At 45.9% G+C, this 24239-nt stretch overlaps 1 long non-coding RNA gene across 1 annotated transcript in view; it reads right to left on the reverse strand.

Annotated features, from left to right (window-relative positions):
• Positions 1-15597: 15597 nt before the first annotated feature.
• LOC125613937 overlaps positions 15598-24239 on the reverse strand; it is a 27147-nt gene continuing 18505 nt past the window's right edge. The window contains exons 2-3 of the long non-coding RNA XR_007344532.1: positions 23118-23332; positions 15598-20264 (exon numbers count right to left, since the gene is read on the reverse strand). This is a non-coding gene — a long non-coding RNA (uncharacterized LOC125613937). The remainder of the gene's footprint in view (positions 20265-23117; positions 23333-24239) is intronic.

The following is a 24239-nucleotide window of genomic DNA, read 5'->3' on the forward strand; positions in this document are numbered from 1 at the left end:
GTCAGTCCCTTTGCTTTCCACCTCACAGTGCCACCAACCCCACCAGGCCACCAACTCCACCTGTGAAAGGAGAAACCTCCCAGATGCCTCATAAGAGCTGCCCACTCTGTGAAGAGCCTGCCCTTGAGAGAGATCTAGAAAGGACAGGAATGCTCACAGGTGGTAGGGGACCGCCACTTTTCACCTAGCCATGGTGGATATTCAGCACAGCCACACGAGTCAGATCCTGTCCCCACACTTACCAGAGGTGTTTCCTCAGCTTAATTATTTGATAACTCCATATCTTACTTTCCTCACCTGAGAAATGGGAAATGGTCATGAGTGGAATGTTAGTCACAACTAGGTGGAATTATGCTCCTACATACCATCAACAAAAGGAAACTATGGTACCTTCACTCCCTCCGGCCACCCCTACTCTCCACATCAGGCCAAATTCCAACAGGGATGCCAGGCACCGCAGAAGGACGTGTGTCAAAGAGAGCATCTATTTTGTTGTCTTTGATGAAGAAGTGCTCACAAACTCTGTGGCCCTTCCTCAGGCCTGGGAAGTGCCCCCTTAAGCTTGGGGGTATGATAGATGCTCCATTCTTGTATTTTTTCACTTCAAGAGAAGAAAGGGCAGGCAAGAGAAGTGAGGGAAGAGTGGAAGAAGGACAAAGAAATAGGGAGGGGGAGAAAAGATGAGGCAAGACCATGGGAGAGACCACCACCAAACTCTGTGGTGAGCTGAGCTGTCATGTGTCACTTCCCCACGGTCCTGGGAGCTTCCCTCTGACTTCCCTCTTTCTGTCTGTGGATCATCATTAGATGTTGTCCAAGGCCGAAAACCTTCAACTCTTCCCCCTTTACGCATCCAGCCACTGACCCAGAGCGACTCTGCTCTGGGTTCTCACACATATTCTTCCTTTTCTGTCTGCTCTCACTGAACTTCAGGGCTGCATTGTCTCCCCTCTCCAAGAATGGGATCACCCAGTCTCTAATCCGTGTCCCCACCACCCATTCATTCCAGCGCATCCAGATGGGGCTCCTTAAAGCACCATTCCTCTTATCTGATCTCTGTTTTGAAAACTGACAATGGTTGGTTGACCTTTCCCATGGACACTCATACCACCGGGGCCTCATTCTCTACTCCTCCCCTGTACAGATTCTCTTCTCTCTGCTCAGGACACATTAAGTGCATTTCCATCACGAAGAATTTCAGTTAGATGCCCGAACTACACCGCCAGATACCGTAGCCACTAGCCACAGGTGTGTACTAAGCACTTGAAAAATGGCCAATGCTCTTGGGGAACTGAGTTTTTAATTCTATTTAGTTTTAATTAAAAAGCCAGGCTGGTCATGGTGGCATATTTCTGTAATCCACTAGACTTGAGAGGCAGAGGCAGGAGGATTGCAAGTTTGAGGTCAACCTGAACAACTTAGAGAGATCCTGTCTCAAAATCAAAAAATAAAAAGGGCTGGTAATGCAGCTCTGTGGTTAAATATCCCTGGGTTCAATTGCTAGTATTAAAAAAAAAAAAGTGAAGTCAGTGTAAAACATTTTTGAATCAGGGAGAAGTTTATTGTTTTGATAGGAATACATTTTGCTGTAACCATCACACCCCCTAATATATTATTGTTGTGCTGTAATACACATGTCAGGAAAAGATGTCATTTCTAGTATTAAAACACATTAAAAAAAAATCACTGACCATGTCAGTGTCAATGAATTGATGTAGTTTGAGTGATTTTTTTCTATGCACTGATGTACCACTGTAATGTGATTACTTAAATATTTTATGTAGACAGCCTGTGTTACAATGATACCAGTTTTTCTCTCTCTCTCTTTTTTCTTTTGGTTTTTAGCATGCCTACTAGAATTTGTAAAATATATATGTGGGTCACATTATATTTCCATGGGATCACTTTTTGTTCACTCTGGGTGATGACACACTAGAGTTAATTAGCCAGGGAAGCATAAAGCAGGCCTCCCTAGAGATGGTTATGGCCACCTCCAGACCAAGCTGGTCGGGCCAGTGGCATCTCGAAACCACAAGTTCCAGGCACCTGTGGACTCCAGTACATTGCAGAAGGTCACAGAGCTTGAGAAAAGGGAGGCTAGCCTTGGGAATCAATCTAAAGCTGAAATGGAATCCCAGCTCTGTTGACTCACTGGGGTAACTCTGGCCCTCAGTTTTCCTGTCTGTTAAAATGGAATGGAAATAAACTCAGAGGTTTGTTGGGAGGATTACATAAGGAATGAGTGCCCTTGGCATGGAGCTTGCAGATGACAAGTACTCAATGATTGTTAGGTGTTAACCAATTGGATTTAATGGAATTGAGGCAGGAGGTGTACAAAAATCACCTCTGGAGGCCTGTTGATTCCACTTTTCTCTGATTCCCAGCCTCATGATGGCTACAGAGGGTGACCTTCTGACTCACAGAGATGAAGTTCATTGCAGTAATAAAATTAGCTCACAGGGAAGTATTTTTTACCCATAGACTCAGCATGAAATGCATTCTCGAATGTCTGTCAACTAACCACAATGACCTGCCCTTGCATGTTTCCCGTGATCAACTCTGAGCTCCACCCCCAGCCTCCCTGGAATGGGGCATGAGGATTGGCTATTTTTATACACTTACTGACTGCTATAGATTGAATATTTGTGTCCCCCTTGAAATTCATATGTTGAAATCCTCACCCCCAAGTGATGTATTCAGAGGTGGGGCCTTTGGATGTGATTAGGTCATGAGGCCTGAGCCCTCATGAGGGGGATTTGTGCCCTTACAAAAGAAGCCTCAGAGAGCTTCCTCACTCTTTCAGCCAGGTGAGGACACAATGAGAAGGCAGCTGTCCATTTACCTGGCAGCATCCCCCTCCACACACTGAATCTGGCAGTCTTGGACTTCCCAGCCTCTAGAACTGTGAGACATACATTTCTTTATTTATAAGCTACCCAGTCTATGGGCATTTTTTTATAGCAACCCAAAGGGACTAACACATTGAATTTATTTGTTTGTTTGTTTGTTTGTTTGTTTTAATAATTAACAATTAGGATGCCTGCTCCTCCTCCCCAAAGACTCCAGGGTCAACTGAACCCCAGACTAGTTGTTACCAGGGCTGTGGTAGAGGTGACTCCCCAGAGGAGCTCCAAAGGAAAGCCTCTCCCCTTTTTCCCACCTTGCTCTCTGACAGATGGAAAGGGTGTGCAGATGCCTGGCACTACCCAGGCAGGTGGTCTAATTACCTAGAAATATCCCCTGAGGTCGTGCCAGGCAGCAGGGAATAAAGCCGTTTTCCAGCTTGAATCTCTGAAGCTCAGGTCCTCTCTGAACACTTTTGGGTGGAAAAGAAAAAGGACAATAATTTTAGGCAACACTGGAAGAAATGAGGAAGCGGAAACCAACTCCAAGTTCTTTGCAATGTTCCAGATCCAGGAGCGAGCCCAGGAGCCTTGGCTTAGGACCTGAAAAAGAAGCCAAATAGTTCAAAGGGAAAGAAGGCAAAGATAACCTACACAGAAGCCCTTTCTCTAATTTAAGTCATCAGTATGCCAATAAGATCTGTTAGGGTCCCTCCCTATCAGCTTTTAATGTGACTCTGTGAGTGAATTGAGGACTCTGGAAAACACTTGTGAAGACCAGTAAATCACTCTATTTCCCAAGCCCAGTGAGACATGGGGCTGTAAAGAGGTCTTAGAGAGAAATATCAAGGCAACCCTTAGTTGTAAGAAACTGACATCTTTTTTTATGTGAAAGGAAATAAGGAAGAAATTTATTAACAGGATCCTGAATATATTTTATAATATAGTGGCAAATGCAAACATGCCACAACAGACCAGCTTCATCCATATGGCAGACTTACTCAAGGTAGCAGAGAGTATTAGTAACCTAATCCAAGACATATTTAGTTTTTCTTCCCTCGTGACAGTGTCTGTTTTATTTAGGGCAGCAAATGTTCCCAGCTTAAAGACTACATTTCCCAGCTTTCTTTGCAGCTAGGCTTGACCACATGACCCAGTTCTGTCCAATAAAGTATAAGCAGAGTTAAAACTTAAAAAAAAAAAAAAAAAAAAAAAAACTATGGAGAGACTTGTTCTTGTTCTTTTAATTCCTTTTGTGCTTCCAGCTGCCTGGAATACAAAGATATCATTGATGTTCCTGCATCCTTATTGGAACCCGAGGTGACTGAAGCTGGGAATGCACACTGAGGATGAAGAGCAGAAAGTTAGGAGTCTGATCTAAGGAGTTCTCTGCCCTGCCTGGCACTGCTACCTCTGGACTTCTATCACATGAGAGCAACATGCATATCTATTTTACTTTAGCCACTGCTTTCTGTTTAGTTTTTTTGTGGCATGGAGGCCGGGGAGAGGAGCAGAGTATTTAAATACAGTCAAATCCAGTTTTGAAGTGACACATTACAATTAGGGTGTTTCTTAATTTCTTATTCTATAGCATCTTTAACTAGACAGGAATCTGACTGGTTTCCTCAGTCACGGCGAAATTCTTAGATTGGCCCAGTGTGCATGAAGTACTATCCCTGGATCAAACCACTGTGATCCTGGGCGTGTGCCCTGGGAAAGGCCAGGAGGAGAGGTAGGGAAAAAAACATAGTGGAACTATTTACAATGGCAAAACAGAAAGTAACTGCAAATTAAATGACATCTCCAAGAGGGATGGATACCTAAGGACTGTCTGTGGTTGGAGTCAGGACTGGTCAGAGCCAGCTACAGATAGTCAGAAAAGTCTGCCATGATGCTGGGGTTAGCCCAGAAACTCTGACTGACAGCAAATCTCTGGCCACAGCAATATTTCCAAAGGGACCTTTTAAAAAAGAGCTTTTGATTAGCCTAGAACATTAGTGTGACTTATTTTCTCGGCTCTGGTTAGTATTTAATTATCAAAAATAATGGTGTCTGTATTTTTTTTTCTTTTTACCTTTTTGAATCTGAATCACAGAGAGAATTTATTAAAGCTCTCTTGGCAGTGAATGGCATCTGAGCGTGGCATCTTTTAACTGACATCCCTATAATTAGAAGGAATTGTCTTTTTATACCACAAATTTGAACTGGCTAATTACTCAATGAATATTTAGCTCCTTACATAGGCAAATATTATGTGAAGAGGAGAACTTTGTTGAATAAGTATTTAACACAGGAAACTTCTTAGGAGCCAGCTGTGGACTGTCTATTTGAAGTCTTCTCCAGCACTCCTGGCCCAAATATCAGCCCCTCCTCCATCGCCCAACATACACACACACACACACTCTCACACACACACACACACTCACACACACAAAAGCACATACACATTCTGATACTTGTGGGGAGTGCTGACAGGGGCCCTTAATTGTTTGGATTTTTATATTTTTGTTTCTTATGAAGTATTTCAATTCAAACATTCAAACATTTTAAAGAATCTGATAGATACCTTTGTGTCCACCTCATAGTATCATAATGAAAACATTCCTCAAAAAAGTTGGATGCCCAAGTACTGTCTTCCCTTCCTCCCTCCCAACCCCTAAATCCTCCTGCCCCCTATTCTTACTCTTTTGAATTTGGTGTTTAAATTCCTATGCATTATTCCTAAAATGCACATAGTATGATTTTGCATCATTTACAACTTTCATAAGCAGTGTTGCCATGTATATTGTCTATTCTTTAGTAATTTGTTTTTTTAGCTCCACATTGTGTTTGCAGGAGTCATCCATGTTCATACACACAGCTCAACTTTATTCATTTTTATTACTGTAAAGAATTCAATTGAATAAATACGAAATGACAACTTATGTATCCATTCTCCTATTGATGGAAATTTAGGTTCTTTCTTTCTTTTTTTTTTTTCCTGCTTTGATTCCTTTGGTTGTATCTCTCTCAATGTTATGTGGGAGTTATGCCTAAGAGTGGAGTTTGCTGGGAACAAATCTCCAACTTTACTACGTGTTGCCAAACTTCTGCTACTCAGAGGTGAAATGAATAAACCCCACAAGAAAAGCTGATCTTTTTTAACACACCTTGTGGGTTTAGGCCTGGGGGACCAGATCAGCATTCCTTTTCAGTGATATCCTGTGGCTCCAGTGACTTTCCAGAAGCCTCCTTTGTGTTCTCAAAGGCTACTATTGGCTCAGTGAGTCGCCAAAGGCCCAAAGTCACCACCCCGAGGAAAAGACTGACAAACCTGCCTGCTTCGTTGCCAGCCTGTCTCCACCACCTCCTCATCTGAGCTTTCAAACTTGCAGTCCTGACAATGTCCAGCCCCCCAAGTCCTGCCCAATGCCCAATCCCACCCTGACCACAGAGGGCCAGTACCTGGAATTGAGGTTTCTCCAGGAATAAGCAGGGAACGTGATGTCTCCAGAAACTCCAGAGCTGCCTCAGGAGAGCTGGTAAGACTGAAGGATTTACCCTGTCTCCTTATTTCGAAATAGGAGACTCTCACAAAGTGAAGCCCTTTCCAGATCCAAAGAACAAAGGAGTCGGTTATGAAGGATTACCGAGCACTGGGGAAGAAAGACTAGGGGAACAATTTAGGGGACTGAGGTCAGCCTGTTTTCCCAAGAATCACCTTCTACAAGACACTGCTGAGCCAATTTGTTAGAGACCTCTGTAGTGTGGGGACCAGCTCCTGTGCCTGAGAGCAGCTCTTTGGGCATGCAAAGGGCCACCTGGGCTGAGCATGGAGGAGGAGAGAATATGGCAGCAGCAACCCCACCTCCCGACCAAGGCTCCCTTAACCTCATGCCTGGCCTGACCCTCTGAGAGGAGTAGTTCCCTCCCCTCTATCACTGCCAGGTCCAAGTCCACCAGAGAGAGAGAACCAGGTCCAGCCTGGGCTCCTACCCCATGCTCCCCGAGGTATACAAGGCAGAAGGCCTGCTCCCTCTGGGGTGCCCCTGGGCATACCGCAGCCTAACCCCAGAGCTGCCCTCCCTGCTGCCACATCACCACCAAGATGGTACAGTGGCTATATGATCTCTTCATGGGCCAATGGCCTCACCGGTAGCTCTGTAAACCTGGTGTGGCAGAGGCACACTGCTGCTCAGAGTCTTCTTGTCCCCCTGGCAATAGGAAGTGCCCTCTCTGAGGGGCTAAGTGAGTTAACAGAGAAGCTAGCTCCCAAGCCACCTAGCCAACAGTCAAGGTGGCCCCATCTATGGGGAGAGGAAGGTGCTATGATGCTGGGAGATAGACCCCAGGGACCACCGGCACCTGTACAGCCCCCACCCCCACTCAGCTCTGCAACAATGCCTGAGCCAATTTCATCCAATTCTACTTTAAAATAGAAAACCCAGGAAATAATTACTTCAGTCAGACATTATTTACTTAAGTAATTCTTTACTCAAACGTCTTTAGGCTTTATTTTACTAATACTACATAATTACGTAATTGTGTAATTAGGAAGAAATTAAATGACAAATGTTTGCTGAGAACAAATGGAAAAAAAATAGATCCTTTATTTCCCTGAGTGCTCCCAGTTCAGTACATTGCATCTTTCTTCCCCCTCCCGCAGGTCCCCCTCCTTGTCTCTCCACCCATCTCACCCACATCTGCCATCTCCCCCTGTGGGAATCCAGTGGGCCCAGGACCTGGACAAGCAACAGCAGGTGTGGGCCCCTAGAGCCTGGCAGCCTGGCCTGCCTGTGAGAACTAACTGTGTGTCTCTGCAGACGACCTGACCTCCCTCCTAGGTGGGGCACAGAAGTTCAGCTTCCTTTGGTTTGCTCTTCTCTCTTCGGTTGAGACCCTGACTGCAACCTGGAAAGTCAAGTACAGAAGCTAGTGTGCCCCAAGGCCAGTTCAGCTCATCCTGCAAACCTGCTCTCTCCAGAAGTGGCCAGGTTCTCAGGTTGAAGGAGAGGAAGGAAGGATGTGCCAGGTGGAGAAGGAGAGTACACCTCTGCTTCACCAATGTCAGATGCACCCCTGCCTCAAATCCACCCGAGGGCTGGGGGTGTAGCACGGCTTGCCTGGCATGTGCAGGGCCCTGGGTTCCACCCTCAGCACTGCAAGAAAGGAACAGTATTGGGGCTGGGGTTGTGGCTCAGTGGTAGAGCACTTGCCTAGCATGAGTGAGGCACTGGGTTCGATTCTCAGCACCACATATGAATAAATAAAATAAAGGCCCATCAACAACTAAAAAATATTTTTTAAAAAATAGTACTACCCCCAAGGAATAAGCATAGCCTGTGCTCCAGGATGGACCCCCCCAGGGGGGGCACCCATTCACAGACCACCACACCTCTGTCCCTCCTCCCCTTTTCCAACCTCAGCGGTGGTGGAAGCCCGTGGAATTTCCTGTGGGTAAAAATTCAATTCAATCACCACCCACCCAACACCCATGGAGCCTGTCTTTTGTTCAAGTGCTGAGGGGGACACAATAGAGCAGGAGGACCACAGCTCTGCTCATTAATACATCAGCTGTTTGGAACTTGGCATGCGGAGCCGAGTTATTCACAGTAGAAAGTTTCCTAGGCCAGCCTGCCAACGAACAAAACAAACAAACAAAAATCATCTCTAAGCATCCCCAGCAACCAGTCCCAAGTTTGAGCTGTGGACCCAAGGCGGTCAAGGCCCATGTCCTACCACCAGCCATGGCCCTGGACAGTCACTTGACTCTTCTGTGTCTCCATTTTCTCAACAGTAAAATGGGAACAATACACACCCTGCGGGATTGTCATGAGGATTGAATGGGTGGATGCAATAAGGCATTTAGAAGAGCACCAGACACCAAGGGGACACTTTAAGGGCCAGCCCATTCGGGGCAGAAGTGTGCTGTGGGCAAGTGGCCAGCTCTGATGGCCAGACTGGAGCCCACCTCTGATTTATGTGCTCAGGGCAGGGCCACTAGGGGAAGAGGCTGGGAAAAGATGAGCAAAGTGAAGGTCCCCAGGGAAAGGCATGGAGCCCTGAGAAAGGGACGTCCTGTTGACAGAACCCCCCCAGAGAAACCTCTCTGGACTTCTCACTTGGGCACCAATTGTAGAAGAGAACCAGCATCCCCCCCCACCCCGCCTACTGCCCTCTGACAGCTTGGAAAATGCTTTGAGGTTGTCTAACTCTGTTTCTCCAAAAACAAGGGAAGAAAATAAGATATTACAGTGACTTCCTTCAATGTCTCTTTTCATTAGTTTCATAATGAAACTATAAAAAGAGAGAGGGAGAGAGAGGCCACATTACGAGCACTAATGGTGGGTCTTTGGGTACAGTGAAGGTGAAGTGCTTTCCACCAGGTGAAGAACCACGCTTTTGGCATCTCGGGCTAGAGACCAGGCTGGGGGAGGGTGCGAGGAATGATGGATCCAGGCCGGACCCTGAACTACTGTGACAAGTAGGAGGAAGGACAAGCCCAAGAACTGGACCTTCCCCACTCTCTGTAGGAGGAAGAACCTGCACCTCGGAGTTCAAATCCCAGGTTTGCAACTTGGCATCTGAGTGACCTTGGGCAAGTTCTGCCACCTTTCTGAGCCTCAGTTTCCTCATTTATAAATCAGTTCTTATAAAGTGATTAAGCAGTCCTTCATGAGATTGTTAAGAGGAAATACAGTATCTCATGTATTAAGTGCTTAGTTCAGGGTCCTGACTCATATTAGGAATGTCAGAAATGATAATTCATCTATTCATTATTTTTCTGTGGAACTACCACTAGCCCACTGCCATAGATCAGATCTTAGAGGATGTCAGATTCGGGGACCTAGGGAAGGGGTGGGGTTCTAAGCCATTGTTGGCAGCAATGCAATTTACAGAAGTGAGGGCAGAGGGGATTGGGGCTGGGGGAGTTTAAGGAAAAGTCTAAGTAGTTGCAGAAGATGGGGTAGGTCCCAGCCTGATTGCGGCATGGGGCCAGGCAGCAAGGACTGCTGTCCCCATGCCCTTTCCAGAAGTAAGAGACAGTAGACTGTACATGACCAACAGGGAGATGGCTACATGACACACTTCCCCCATACAAACAGGGAGAAAAATTCTACATTCCTTTACAGTATCTTCCAAAAAGCTTCTTATTTCCAGGGACCCCTTTGAGGTCTTAAAATTATAATCCACAGGGCTAAGATTAGTTCATTCTTAATCAGAGGCCAACCTCAGAGGACTGCATTGCTAAAATTTGCCTGTATTAACATTCATTGATCCTGGGTGCCCACACCTCATCTCCCCACCCAGGCTGTTGGGTTCCTGTCCCCAGGGCTGGGTCTGGGTGTGTCCTGTGTGGTTAGCCAGGGTTCCCCTGCCATCCTCCTAAAGCTCGGCACTTGCTTTCATTTTAAAGCTGGCCGGGGCGTCTGTCCAAGCCCTGTCTGCCTTGCACTGATTTGGCCTCTGCTGCTGCCCCCATGGTGGCTAAGGCAGGTCCTCCTGGCCTCACCTCTGCATCCTCCACCTTCCCAGAGAGCCATAGGACCAAGCAGCAAAGGAGCCAGGACAGCTGGAGCGAAAACAGCCACAGCCTCTCTCTCCAGGTCCAATTTCCATTTTAGTTCAATGAGATGGATATTTATAGAGTGTCTAACATGGAGGGCTCAGAGCCAAGTGTGTATGAGTGAGTGCGTGTGTGTGTGTGTGTGTGTGTGTGTGCACGCGAGCGCGCGCGTGGGTGAGCCTGCAGGGGGGTCCTGTGATGAGTTAGGCTGAGAGTCATCTCTGTCGGCTCATCTCATATCTTTTGAAAAATGAAATTCAAGCCTGCTCTGTATGTTCTATAGAAGACATTGCAGCTGGTCAATACGGATCGATGGATGAACTGACTTTTTGAATTTCAGGGTTTTCTCACAAGTTGAGTCCCCAAGGTCCACCATCCCTCAGTCCCTCCAAGTCTCTCCACTGATCCTCCTGTTGCCTCCTGTAGCTCACGGGCTGGGAGCTGGTGGTAATCATGGTAAGTCGGCAATTAGCAAGGTCTCCCTCCTCCTCTCACTCTAACAAGGACAGAGACAGCCAGCGCTCAGGCCTGCAGACGCCTGCTCCCCTGTGCTCTTTGTTCACGGTGCAGATTATTATTGGAGGCACCGTGGAGCTAATCACCTCCCTGGTGGACACCTGGCCCCCTGGCTCCTGCTCCTACAACGTCTGCACTTGACCTGGCTTCCCAGGGCTCGCAGGCTGCCTGCTGGCTGCTCTAGGGAGGAGCAGAGGTGAGCCCACCTGGGCAGGATTGGGTAATCATCTCTCCCTGGAGGGTGACCTCTGCCCTGAGCTCCCAAAGACAGACACTGGAGACAGGAGGTGTGAAGGAGGAGAGGGGACCGTGGAAGGGGCGGGAGGAGGAACTTTGGAGAAGCACTGTAAGCTAAAGCTGCCCTGTTGCTTATTGGACGCTGGCTGAGCCCTAGTTAGTCCATGGTGGGTGGGGGGGGCGTTGGGAGGGAAGGAAGCCCAGCCATGGCAAAGCTCCCCAGCCCTAAATCAATGAAGGGTAATGGAGGAGGGTAATTAGCATTTCTCTCCTTCCCCAAAGACTGCAGGAGAGAAAACAAATTTCAATTCCAGGAGAAGGAATTTAAGTAGCCCACAGGAAAATGTTCCTCCTAGTGATAGGGTTTTGCATCCCTGGATAATTTTCACGTATCCTTCTGCAGTGAAATTGGTCCTCACCGGTTTTCATCTTGTTCTGCCCTGCTCCACCCTCGTGTTCACCCCCACTAGGTGGGAAACCCAATCCCAGTCAAGGCTTGCCCTCCCCGCACCAGGGTGCTCCCTTGGCCTATCCTGATTAACCCACTCAGGTGGCTCCAGCTACGGGTGTCCCCTCCTTGCTCTGGCCTCACATTTCCTGGTCACCCCAAGCCTTTTCCCTGGTGAAAGGCCGTGCCTTGCATGTGTGCAATAGGCACATTTGCTTTACGTAAGGGATAAAGTAAGTTCTTGTGTTCTTGTCATTTGTAGGATGCTATAATCAAAATTTCAGAGTTACTAGGAAGATGAACAAGAAAAGGAATAACCAATTATAGGGCCCGTTTCCTCGTTTCTTCCTTGAGACCATCTTATTAGGTAAATATTGTGATTCCCACTTCTCATACTTACAAACTGATGCTTAGAGAGGTAATTTGCCCAGGACTATGGGCCATGAGCTGGGAGAGCTATGGGATATGAATGAAGTTCCAACCCCAAACCTAAATTCCCTTCAACCCCCATGTGAGGTCAATTTGGCTTAGATTGGTAATAAAAATCTTGCACAGGATTTGCAAAACATGATGGAACATGTGGGAAAGATGCTTAATATCACTAAGCCTCAGGGAAAGACAAACCCAAACCACAATGACAAACCACCTAACATCTAATACGATGGCCATAGTGGGGCAGGGGGAGAAGAACAAGAACAAGTGTCAACAAGAGAGAAAAATGAGAACCATGTGCTCTGCTAGTAATAATGAAAACTGGTGCAGCAGCTATGGAAACAGTACAACAGTTCCTCAAAAAATTAAAAATAGAATTACCACATGAATCAGCAATCCCACTTCTGGGTATACAGATAAAGAACTGGAAACAGGGTCTTGAAGAAATACTGCACATCCATCTTCCTAATCCCAGTATTCAAGAGGTAGAAGTTACTCAAGTGTCCATCAACAAATGAGTGGTTAAAGAAAATGCCAGATATAGATATAGATATAATGTCATGCATATATATATATGCACAACATGTATATATGCATACCTATATATGTATACACACAGTGGAATATTACACAGCCTTAAAGAGGAAATTTTGGCACATGCCACAACATGGAGGAAACTTATGGACGTTAAATTAAGTAACATAAGCCAGTCACACACACAAAAAAGATAAATACTATGTGATTCCACCTACATGAGGTATACCTAGAGTAGTCAAATTAATAAAAACTTTAGAAAGTAGAACAGTGGTTACTTGGGAGATAAGAACAGGAACAGAGTTTCAGCTTCGCAAAATTAAAAAGTTCTGGAGATTGGTTGCACAACAATATGACATATTTAACACTACCAAAGTGTGCCATTAGACATGGTTAAGACAGTAAATGTTATGTGTTTTTTACCACAATTAAATTGACATATTTTTAAATGCCCGCACTCTGGTGGAGCTGGCCTTCTTGCATGCTGGAAGGCCCACTAGGTTATGTCCTTGCTGGTTTCCTCCACCTGGGCCCCTCCACTTTCCCTGGAGGGAAGATGGCAACAAGCTGTCAGGACTCTCCTGCTTTGCACACTCAGACCTGACACCCCTGCACTTTGCACTCGGCACATGTTCTCAGCTGGGAAGGAGGGGCCGGCCAGCCATCAGCCTGGTTGCCTGCCCTGCGATCAGTGGCGCCCCCTGGAGGGCAATCATGATGGAGGTCAAACCTAGCCCTGCAGGAGGCTCTTTGAGGGCACAATCAGGTTCCACCTCAAGGAAATCAGGGAGTCTGTTCTCCAGACGCTCCCAGGCAAGAAGTCTGTTGGCTTGTCACAGATCACCCAAGGTGTATGTGTCCGCGTGTGCGCGCGCAGGTGCACAGGTTAGGGGTAAGGAGGAGGAAGCGAGAGCTCTGCTTCCAGTAGGACGGCTGGATCGAGCCGGCTGCCGGCAGTCCACCACCCAGCCCAGCCTCCCCCAGACAGCCCTCCCAGTGGTCACTGTATGTTGTTCGGCTGCGAACGCAGCTTCTCCACTGAAGTCTTCCATCCAGATGTTGTCATCGGCCAGCCCCATCCGGCTGGGCTGGCCTGGGGTCTGGCTCTCGCCTGTCAGTCCTGACATCTTCAGTGGATAATGGAACGCAAGGATGTGAGAGGCAGAGCAGGTGCATGCTAATGAGGAGATCAATTTTAATTATGATTTTAATTAAACGCCCGATCCGGTAGGAAATATGACAAGAACTAGGCTGGGGCTGTGCAACCTGAAAGGAGGGAGGGAAGCAAGGAGGGAGGCCCGGAGAAAGGCAAGAGCCTCTAGGCCTCCTCAGGATTTCAAAGAAGTAAAGGGCAGCACTGTTGGGAAATAGAGAAAAACCCAAGTAACCTGCAACTCGCAGGTAGTAAGTCTTTTCCTCTACAGAGCTTTCAGACATCTCCAGTCCTAGAGGAGAGAACCTTAGCAAGAGAATCCTAGCGCTCGCCAGGCCCCCACTTCACTTTGCATGGGGAAACTGAGGCCCAAGGGACAGTGCCTTTCTTTCATCTGCCCCTGCAGGACACACTGGCATGACTCCAATAAGGTACTCATCACACTCTATGACCACCAGTGTGGCACAGCCTCCGCGTTGTTTATGTAAAGGGTTTACGGAGTCAGGAGTTGTTTGTACAGAACGAGCCCCCAGAGGCCAAGATTGTGCCTGCACCGCTCTCTGCCATTACGAGCAGTGGCTGCCAACACTCCCAGCACTGACTCTACTGCAAAAAAACTACCTAAAATACAGGATCTCCCCCAAACTCCACACCCCAGTCCACTGGGAATGATGCCTGACACATAGTAGGCACTCAGAAAACATCTGTAAGGGTGAAGTATAGGAAGCGCAAAGTCTAACATTAAGAAGTCAGTAGCTGCACCCACGCAAGAGTTATTCTTTTCTCCCCCTGGTGCTGTGTGTGCGTGTCACTGTAGATTTAACCCAGGGGCAGAGCTCTATCCTCAGCCATTTTATAAATTTTATTTTGAGGCAGTGTCGTCTCGCTAAGTTGCTGAGGCTGGCCTTAAATTGGCAATCCTCCTGTCTCAACCTCCTGAGGCTCTGGGGATTGCAGGCATGGGCCATTGTAGCTGACAGTTTTTTTTGAGATTTACCAAATAAAAATGTGTGCTTTTAAGGTGTGCACTGTGACATTTTGATATCCATCTTTTATCAAAGTATATTTCAAGTCTATACTACTTTAACTAAAATCATCAGGCCGTATGTTAGCTCTTCAGAACTTACAACCGAAAGTTTGTACTCGTGGACAAACACGTCTTTTCCCTCTCCCCTGTCCCTGGTAACCGTATTGTTTCAGTGCATTTGACTATTTTAGGTTCCACATACAAGTGAGATCATGCAATATTTGTCTGTGTCTGCTTTATTTCACCTTAGCATAATGTCCTCCGGGTTCATTCACATTGTTGCAAGTGGCCAAGTTTCCTTCTTTTTTAAGGATGAATAGTTTTCCCTTGAGTATATACACCACCATTTTCTCTTTTGCTTCATCTGCCAATGGACATGGAAGTTGTTTTTATAACTTGGCTGTTGTGAAAATACTGCAATAAAAACAAGAGTGCAGATATCTCTTCTCAGTTGTTCCTAAGCCAGGCAACCAGATTTCTCAACACTGCCCTATTGGAAGACAGCAGTGTGCGTGTGCTCACGTGTGTCCTGTCTGTGTGCGTATTGTGTGCTGCGTATGTGGTGGCAGCTGAGAGGAGCTGGTGGGAAGAGGAAGCTCACAAAGCCAAAGGAACTAATCCTGCAGGACTCTTAATAATGGATAATGATAGAATAACACAGTGGCAGCACTGTAAGAATTTTACATATGAACACTGTCCAACAAAATTTTAGGATGATATTTTTTTTATTTTCTATTCAGTCTGCCTGACCTAGTAGCCACTAGCCACATGTGGCTGTTGAGCATTTGAAATGTGGTAGTGTGAGTGGCAGAATCTTTTAATAAATTTAATTTTAATTAATTCAGATTCAAATAGCCACGTGTCACTCAGAGCTACCAAATGTGGATGATGCAATTGTAAAGTCCTTGATCAAATTCTTTGTTCAGCAGAGGAAACCAAAGCCCATAAAAGTAGCTCTTGGGCCCCAGGCAAGCTCATCCATTGGGCTTCACAGGGAAAACCTGGAGGCTCATTCCTATAATACTCTTCTTGTGCATAAACCGCACTTGTTAGGAGGCTCCACTTCATTCCTCCCATAAGCTTGGACTCACAAAGCTGCTGGCGGGGCAAGAGCTTGGGGAAATAACCCAGCTGCTGCCTCGACCTCTTCTCCACCACCAGTGCCCTGGCAAGGTGAGCCCATCTGCTTCTTTCACCTAGGTAATGTGAGGTCTCCCCCACCCCTGTCTCCTGCAGCTAAGGTCTCGTCACTGGCATGAACAGAGAAGCTGAATCGGAGATGGTGGCAGAAGTTAATTGAGATTAGATGTGCATATTCCATGGCTAACAAAAGCACAGATGCTCCAGAGCCACTTCTCAGGCCAGATCATCTTCTAACTCATCTCCTCTCCTCCCCCTCAGCTCCCTCCCCATCTACCTACCCCCTGCAATCCACAGCCTCCAGGTGCTCCAGAGAGGTATCGATTGAGCTCCTTCTCCCTCTCACATGTTATGACTCAATATCAGTTAAACATTTTCCATAATGAATGAGGTCATTTGTGGGAGGAATGGAGAAAACAGGGACTCTCAGCCTCCCTTGAACACACCCATCTCGACTCCTCTCCTCCTCCCTCATTTCCTCTCCTCTGCCATCAGCTTCATTTTGGGGGTTGCCAATGAAGAGGTGAAGTCAGGATACCCACAAATCACCTCTACAGTCGGAACACAAAGGATCCCCATTATTGAAACATATTTCAGGCTCCCAGATTGGCAAGGATGAAAAACCAGAGGAAAGCATGGACTATAAACCCTGGGTGAACTCCCCAGCCCACCGGAAGTTCCCTTGCTGTTGGAGCAACTGAATTGCAAGCTTCAGATGGACTCTAATTCTCAGACTCTGGAAGAGAGTTTGCCAGGAGCGTCTTCTTAGAAAGGATATGTTCAGAATTCTCTGTTCCTTTCCAGTAAGTGAGGGATCAAGGAGGACAGAGACGTAAGCAATTTCCATCTGTGATTTTGAGAGCACTTTCTTCCTCTCCTAAATCAGAGCAGGCTCCATGTCAGCTGCACCCTGGGGTGTGACCACATGGTCTCCAGACCCAGGCTCTGATTCATACACTCAGGACCCTCCAGGGAGGATAGACGCAGCCTCTCTGTGGACATGGCCATCTTCCTGGGAAGGGAAAGACCCTGCTGAGCCACAACTGCCTGCCTGTCGGAGACCTGTTAGCTGAAACAGACAAAAATGGAAGAGACAGCTCGCTGACCTACTGGGGCACAGGGGGCACGGAGAGCATGCAGGGCGCAGAGGGAACCACGTGGGGAGGCAGGCTATGAAGCCATCGGTGAGGGAATGGGCCAGGGACCGACAGAGTCCAAGATGACCCTTCTCACTCTAAGTGGGCTCTCGGAGGATGAAATTCTTTCTTTGAAAGAACTGACAGCATGGCTTTGTGAGTCCCCTCAACAATTCCTTTTGCTCCTTTTTAAAGGCACCCCTTCCAGAGAGTAGCCCATGTTCAAGGAACCAATGGGCACGGCTTCGTTGGCACCAGCCCTTCTTTCCTTCCACAGTCCATCTGCAGTCATCGAGCACCTACTGTGCTTTCTTCTTTCTCCTGGCCAATGAGGACTTCTTCTCTTGTTAGAACAATGCCCACTTTCCTTTGCATAGGATTCCACTTCTGAAGAACAAGGGCTCTGGATAATGAAGGAAGGGGACAGGGAGGGAAAAGCAGGAATAGAAACAGGAGCAAAGGATAGAGTGGAGGATGGCAGGTCTCTTCACTGATCTTCAGATCCTGTCTGGCTTGGTTTTGTTCCCAGCATTATTAGCTTATCGCCTAACCGCCCACATGCACTGGGTGACCCCAAGGTCCCGAAGGTGAGGGCTGAGGTGTGGAAGAGCTTAACAGCTCCCTCCCGCACAATTGCCTCCATTCAAACACCTGAGCATGATTCCAGGTTCCCCCCAAAGCCCCAGGTGGGCACACCTACTACATACCTGCAGGGCATTGCATTCAAAGCCAAACAAAGCGAGCACACACTGCTGTTTTAAAGTGCCTGCCCACACAGCACATGCCTCCTGGGAGTGTCCAGGAGGGGAAACCAGCAGAGAGGTGTAGATTCTGGCTGACAGCCCAGGGGACCCACATCTTTTCCCCTCCTTCTGCACAAACATGTTTCATCTTCTGCCTGGGACTGCCTGCCCAAGCCCAGCACTGTCAACATTCTTTCCTGGGAATTAGCAAGCACTACCGACATACAAGGACTTTATTAGCGCTGGCAATATTCCCCAATATCCAAAGGTCACCATGGATCCTATAGACAAGAGTCCTTCTCTGGCTCACTCCGGGGAGTGGGGGCAGGGTGGGTTGTGAATGGAGTTCTTTGTCTCACGGATTTGAAGATGTTGCAATCTAGGCTTAGGGGCTTAAGGAATATGCTGCCGGTTAGAAAAATGAATCCAACTGGAGCCTTGGCATCCAATCTTTTAAACTTCTTCCCTCTTCCTCACTCTAGCAAATCTATCAACCAATATTTAGTGAGCACCTGTTACAAGTGAGGCATCACAGGAGACTTAAAGATGTCTAAGTCACCATCTTTGACCACACTGAAGAAATGTCTATCTTCCTTCGTGGGCCATGCATGGTGCACTGGTAGGTACTCAGATGTGAACCGTACAATGGTGAGAAAGATGCTCACAAGGAGCACACAGAGCAGCCCTGGGGGTAATGGCCATGAGCCTCTTATCCTCAGTAGGAGGAGGTAGACACCAAGTGATGTGGGAACACCGCAGGAGAGGTCACTGTGGGATGACAGGATGGAGACCCTGCACCAAAGCCTGAGCATAGCCTAGAAAGGTGATTTGGATTTAGTTGAGAGGAGATGGTGCAGAAAACATTCCAGATGGGTAAAGTCCCATGAGGCAGGGGATCTGTTCAAAAGGACCCAATAAAATCTCAAGAGAGAGAACAGTTGGAATAGAACAGTTTCTAAAGGAATGCTCATGTGGAGGAGAGGTGGGAAACCAGTTTGAAAATACCAACTGAGGACCAAACACCACTAGTAAGCCCTAGCTGGACCCTGTTCTAGCAGAGAACTATGTCCTACATCTTCATGGAGAGAAGAGAGGATTCTGGCTTTGAGCTTATGGATAAGCTTCAGATCCAGAGCTGTGGCAGGCACCTCCAAATGGAAGCCCACGTGGGCAGTGGGGCCTTTGTTCAGCCTCCCTCCTGGGGACAGCTTTCCACTTCCCCTCACTCAGAGCCTCCCACCTCCCACTTAGCCACGTCAGTCCCACTGTTTATCAAAGAGTACTTCCTCCTTTTCCTGCCCCCAAATTCATCACCTTCTCTGCACCTGCCCTATCCTCCCTCCACCCCTCCCTCGTTCCCAGTCCAATGGAGGTGGAGGCCAGTCCCACTACCTGTGTTCCAGATCTCACTTGCTCAAAGCACTACCAGGACATGTGACAATGATTAATGTCTTCTTATTTTCAACTTCCCCTCCCTGACTGAACTTTCCCTTCACTCTTTAAATATGCCATAGAATCTCCCATCTCAAAATCAAAGTGTTGGTGGGATCCCAGTGGTACAGCCCCATAATCCCAGCAACTCAGGACGCTGAGGCAGGAGGATCTAAAGTTTGAGGTCAGACTCGGCAACTTCTCAAGACCCTGTCTTCAAATAAAATAAAGGGCTGCAGATGTGGCTCAGTGATAAAGTGCTCCTAGGTTCAATCCTCCCCCCCAAAAAATTAAATAAAATCAAATAAAACCTTCCTGTCTTATATCCACTTCTAATAATCACCTCATCTCTGTATTCTCCATTCCCAGCCAAGCTGCCCCAAGGGCATGGAAACAGATGCTTTCTCCATTTTAACCCACATCACTGTGTCTTCCACAGCTGCTCCTTTGCACACACGCCCACACACCACTGACACTGCTTTTGCGCAGAGCATCAGTGACCCACAGATTACAAAGTCTCACAGGCGCTCTGGTGTCTCCATCTACTTGACTCTGCAACAGCATTTGCCAAGCGAATGCTTCCCTCCTCTTGAAACACTCTTTCTGTTCCTGTGAGCTCACTTTCTCCTGTTTTTCTCCTAACCTCTTGCTGGCTTTGCGCAGCCTCTTCTTTCTTAAACAAAACTTACTATTTATGCAATTCTGAGCTTTCTGTTTTTTAATTACTTTAGTCCTCAAAACAAACCCATAACATAGACTTATTATTTTCTCCATTTTGCTAGATGAGAGAACTAAGAAACACAGAGAAATTTTTTCTGACTGTCTTAGCTAGTAACTGCAAAAGACAAGAGCGGAACAGACAGCTTGGATCCTGTGTCTATACTGTTCAAAACTATGTTATGCAGTTTCTTTATCTGAATTAATAAGAATAGAATAGATTAGGTTGCAATAGCAAACAACCTAAATCTCAGATGAGGTTGTTCCCACCTAACACAACAAGGCCAGGATGTACGTGCAGGCAATCTGCTCCACATGGTCATTCAGGGACTCAGGTAACATAAGCTCCAACAACTTGTACCTGGAGAGAGAGAGAGAGAGAGAGAGAGAGAGAGAAAGAGAGACTGAAAATCATATATAGAATTTTTAACTGTCATTTCCATCATACTTCTTTAATTAGAGGTAATCACAAGGCCCCACCTAACTACAATGGGAAATGAAAATATTGGGGAGTAAATGGAATACTTGCTGAGGTATTGTATATACAATACTAAAATACAAATGCTAGAGTTCCTCCAGATTTGGTCTTGGGCCCTCATCTTTTTTCCCTATTTTTTTTAGTATCTATACTAAAATTTCTCAAATTTATATATATGCCCAGAACTCAGCCTTATTTCAGAGTATCAATCTTTCTTTTGTAAATATTTATTTTTTAATTGTAGTTGGACAAAATACCTTTATTTTTTTTAATTTATTTTTATATGGTGCTTAGGATTAAACCCAAGGTTTCAAACATGCTAGGCGAATGCTCTACAGCTGAGGCACAACCCCAGCCCCCAGAGTGCCAATCTTGCCTGTCTAATGGCTTACCTTCTTTAAAATCGTATCTTAAAAGGTCCCTTAATATATTCAAAACAAACCCTTGGAGTTCTCCCCCATCAAAATCTCTCCTCCCCCAACCTGTTTCATATCAATAAATGACACCTCCATCCGTTTAGTCATTCTGCCAGCAGTCTGGGGGTTATTTCTGATCCTTCTCCTAACTTCCCTTATTAAACTTATTCCCAACTCTGGAGGAGTCTATCTTCAAAATAATGTTAAATCTACCCAGTTATGATAGCACTATCACTCTTATCTAAGTCACCATTATCTCTTGTCTTGACCACTGCATGGCCTCCTCCTTGTTCTCTTTACTTGCTGTCCATGCCCTTCTAGAACATTCTCCACACTATAGCCAGACTGATCTTCATAAAGTCCATACCAGGTCATGTCACTTTGTTCTCCCTCAGTGATTGTCCATATTGCTCAGGATTAGGTCCAAGATCCTTAAAGGGGCCCACAGAGTCCCACACTCTAATGGCTCTCCAGCGACATCCTGTACCATCTCTCCATCAAGCACCACTCTCCAGGATCACAGACTTTCTCTGAGTTCCCTGATTACCACATACTCCTACCAGACACAAACCTTCAAACATGCTGCTCCCATCCCTTGAAATTGCTCTTTTTTAAAACTATCTCCCAACAAAGTCGATCTCATGCATGGGTCTCATTTCAAATGTCATCTCCCAAGAGAGACCTTCATAAAATCCCCAATGTAAATGACATCTTCCTTGTATACTATCTCAGCACACCCTACCCTTTTGCTTTATAAGACTAAACTGCAATTTGTAACTACACACCTATTTTGTGACTTCTTATATGATATCTTACTGTCATGAAACTATAAGCTCCATGGTAGATATAGTAGAAAACATATTTGTTCACCATCATACCTGCCATAGTATCTAGTATCTACCCATGTTTATAGCAGCACAATCACTGGAGCCGAACTATGGAGCCAGTCTAAATGTCCACCAATGGATGAATGCATTAAGACAATGTGGTATATAAACACAATGGAGTTTTATTCAGCCATAAAGAATAAAATTATGTCATTTGCAGAAAAATGGATGAAACTTACAGTAGGTTAAGCAAAATAAGCCAAACTCAGAAAGTCAAGATTGTTTTCTCTCATATGTGGGAGCTAAAGAGGGGAAGGAAAAGAAAGAAGCAGTAGAGGAAAGGAAACCCAGGAGGAGGGGGAAGGGAGGAAAAGGGGAAATCCTGGGGAAAGATGTTGGCCAAATTATGTTGTTACATTGCATGTACATATGAACATGTAACAAGTCCCACCGTTTTGTACAACTATAATGCACCGATTAAAAATATGAAAAAAAATCTAATCTATAGTAGGCCAACAGTTAATAATTGTTGAATGAATAAACCCTTGTAAAAGCAACCCATGCCCCAGAATGTGCCTTTAAGGATCAGCTGATGCAGCCTACCACAGCACTGGCTTTCCAGCCTCTCACTTCCTGTGGATGTTCTTAAGATCAAGTCACAGTGATCTTCTACTGCCTAATTCTCCAAAGAACACGGGGACCTGGGTGACCTAGAACAATTAGCTAAGCCTGACTCCTTTGGAGACTCAGCCTCATCTCCTAAGGCTAAGCTGATCTGGGTCAGACTCCTTATAGTTGAGGTCTCTGTCCTTAGGTTTTTAAGATTGATCAATTAAAGACTGAACTCTTTAGTCCAGTCCACAAGATCTTTTGCAAGCTGACTCTTCCTATTTTCCAACTCTCGCTGCTAGAACTCATTGCTACAAACTTCCTGGCTTAAAATAACACAAATATATTTTCTTATAGTTCTGGAGTCTGACGTTAGTTTCACTGGACTGAAACAGTGACATTGGCTGTATTCCTTGCTGGTGGCTCTAAGAAGCATCCTCTTTCTTGTCTTCTCCGGCATCTGGAGGCCACTTGCTGTCTTCAGCTTTGTCAGTCCTCAAAGCCAGCAATATCAGGGTGAGTCCCTCTCACACGGTCTTCTGTGGTTCTCACTCTTCTGCCTCCCTCTTACATTTATAGGACCCTGCGATTTCTTTTTTTTTTTTAATATATATTTTAGTTGTTGATAGACCTTTATTTTATTTATTAATATGTGGTGCTAAGAATCAAACCCTGTGCCTCACACATGCCCTGCAAGTGCACTACCACTGAGCCACAGTCCCAGCCCCAAACCCTGCGATTTCACTGGGTCCACCCAGACAAACCAAAATAATCTCCCATCTCAGGTCAACTGATGAGTCACCTCAATTCCATCAGCAACCCCTTTGCCTTGTATCCCAACATTGTCACAGGTGCTGGGGATTAGGACGTGGACATTTACTTACCACCAACCTCATTACCTTCCACTTCTCACCCCAAACTCTACATCTTAACCACAGAGAACTTGAGACCTGGAGCAGTTATTCTGAAGAGCTGGGAAGGTAGAATGAGGATCTGCAGGAATCCACGAGAGTTCCTTCTGAAAGTTTCCAAACAAGCTCTGCTTCCTATATCCCTCTGCACACCATAGATCACCATAGGGCACCACCAATCTTCTCTCCTGAAAATGAGGACAAGTGTACCTATTTTTCTGGACCACTGTGAGGATTTCATGAGTTGACATTTGTCTAGTGCTTTGGGAAGTAGGAGAGTGGAAGAAAAAGAACTCATGTTCTGGCTTCAAAAGTCTGGGTTCAAATTTTGATTACCTATCATTTAATAATAATGTGACTCTAGCATAGTATGTATCTTTATAAACACCCTCAAAATCTTTATCTCCTTAATAATAAAATCGAGGTATCAAAAATATCCCTCTTACAGCCAGGCACAGTGGCACATGCCTGTAATCCCAGCAGCTTGGGAGGCTGAGACAAGAGGATCACTGGTTCAAAGCCAATCTCAGCAAAAGCGAGGCACTAAGCAACTTGATGAGATCCTGTCTCTAAATAAAATACAAAATAGAGCTTGGGATATGGCTTAGAGATTGAGTGAACCTGAGTTCAATACCCCCAAAAATATATTCTCTTGGAAGGTTACTGTAGAATCAAATGAGATAAATTATGCAAAGTATTTGGTATAAGGTAATTGCTCCATAAGGTTAGGTATTGTGGCTATTATACTAGAATCCTTAACAAATCATAGCTGTTCTTTGTTGTGGTGATGGGTTAGTTCATTCCTTTATCAGACAAAACTCTCAAAGCTCAGCTTAAGCACTGCATCTTCAGGAAAGCCCTCCACCTTCTTTCTTGGGCAAAGGTCCTTAGTCATTTCTCCCATGTATTCCTATGGTGTCCAGTCTACATTTTTACTACAGCAGCATTAAAATGGATTGGATTGAGAGTCTTGCAACAAAAACAAAATCATACATGTAGGATACTGAGCTCCTTGAAGCTTCCACGTCTTTCTTTTTCTTTCTTCTTCTTCTTCTTCTTCTTCTTCTTTTTTTTTTTTTTTTTTTTTTTTTTTTT

The sequence above is a fragment of the Marmota marmota genome, unplaced genomic scaffold (genome assembly GCF_001458135.2).
Source record: "Marmota marmota marmota unplaced genomic scaffold, marMar, whole genome shotgun sequence".
In the NCBI taxonomy this organism is placed as follows: domain Eukaryota; kingdom Metazoa; phylum Chordata; class Mammalia; order Rodentia; family Sciuridae; genus Marmota; species Marmota marmota.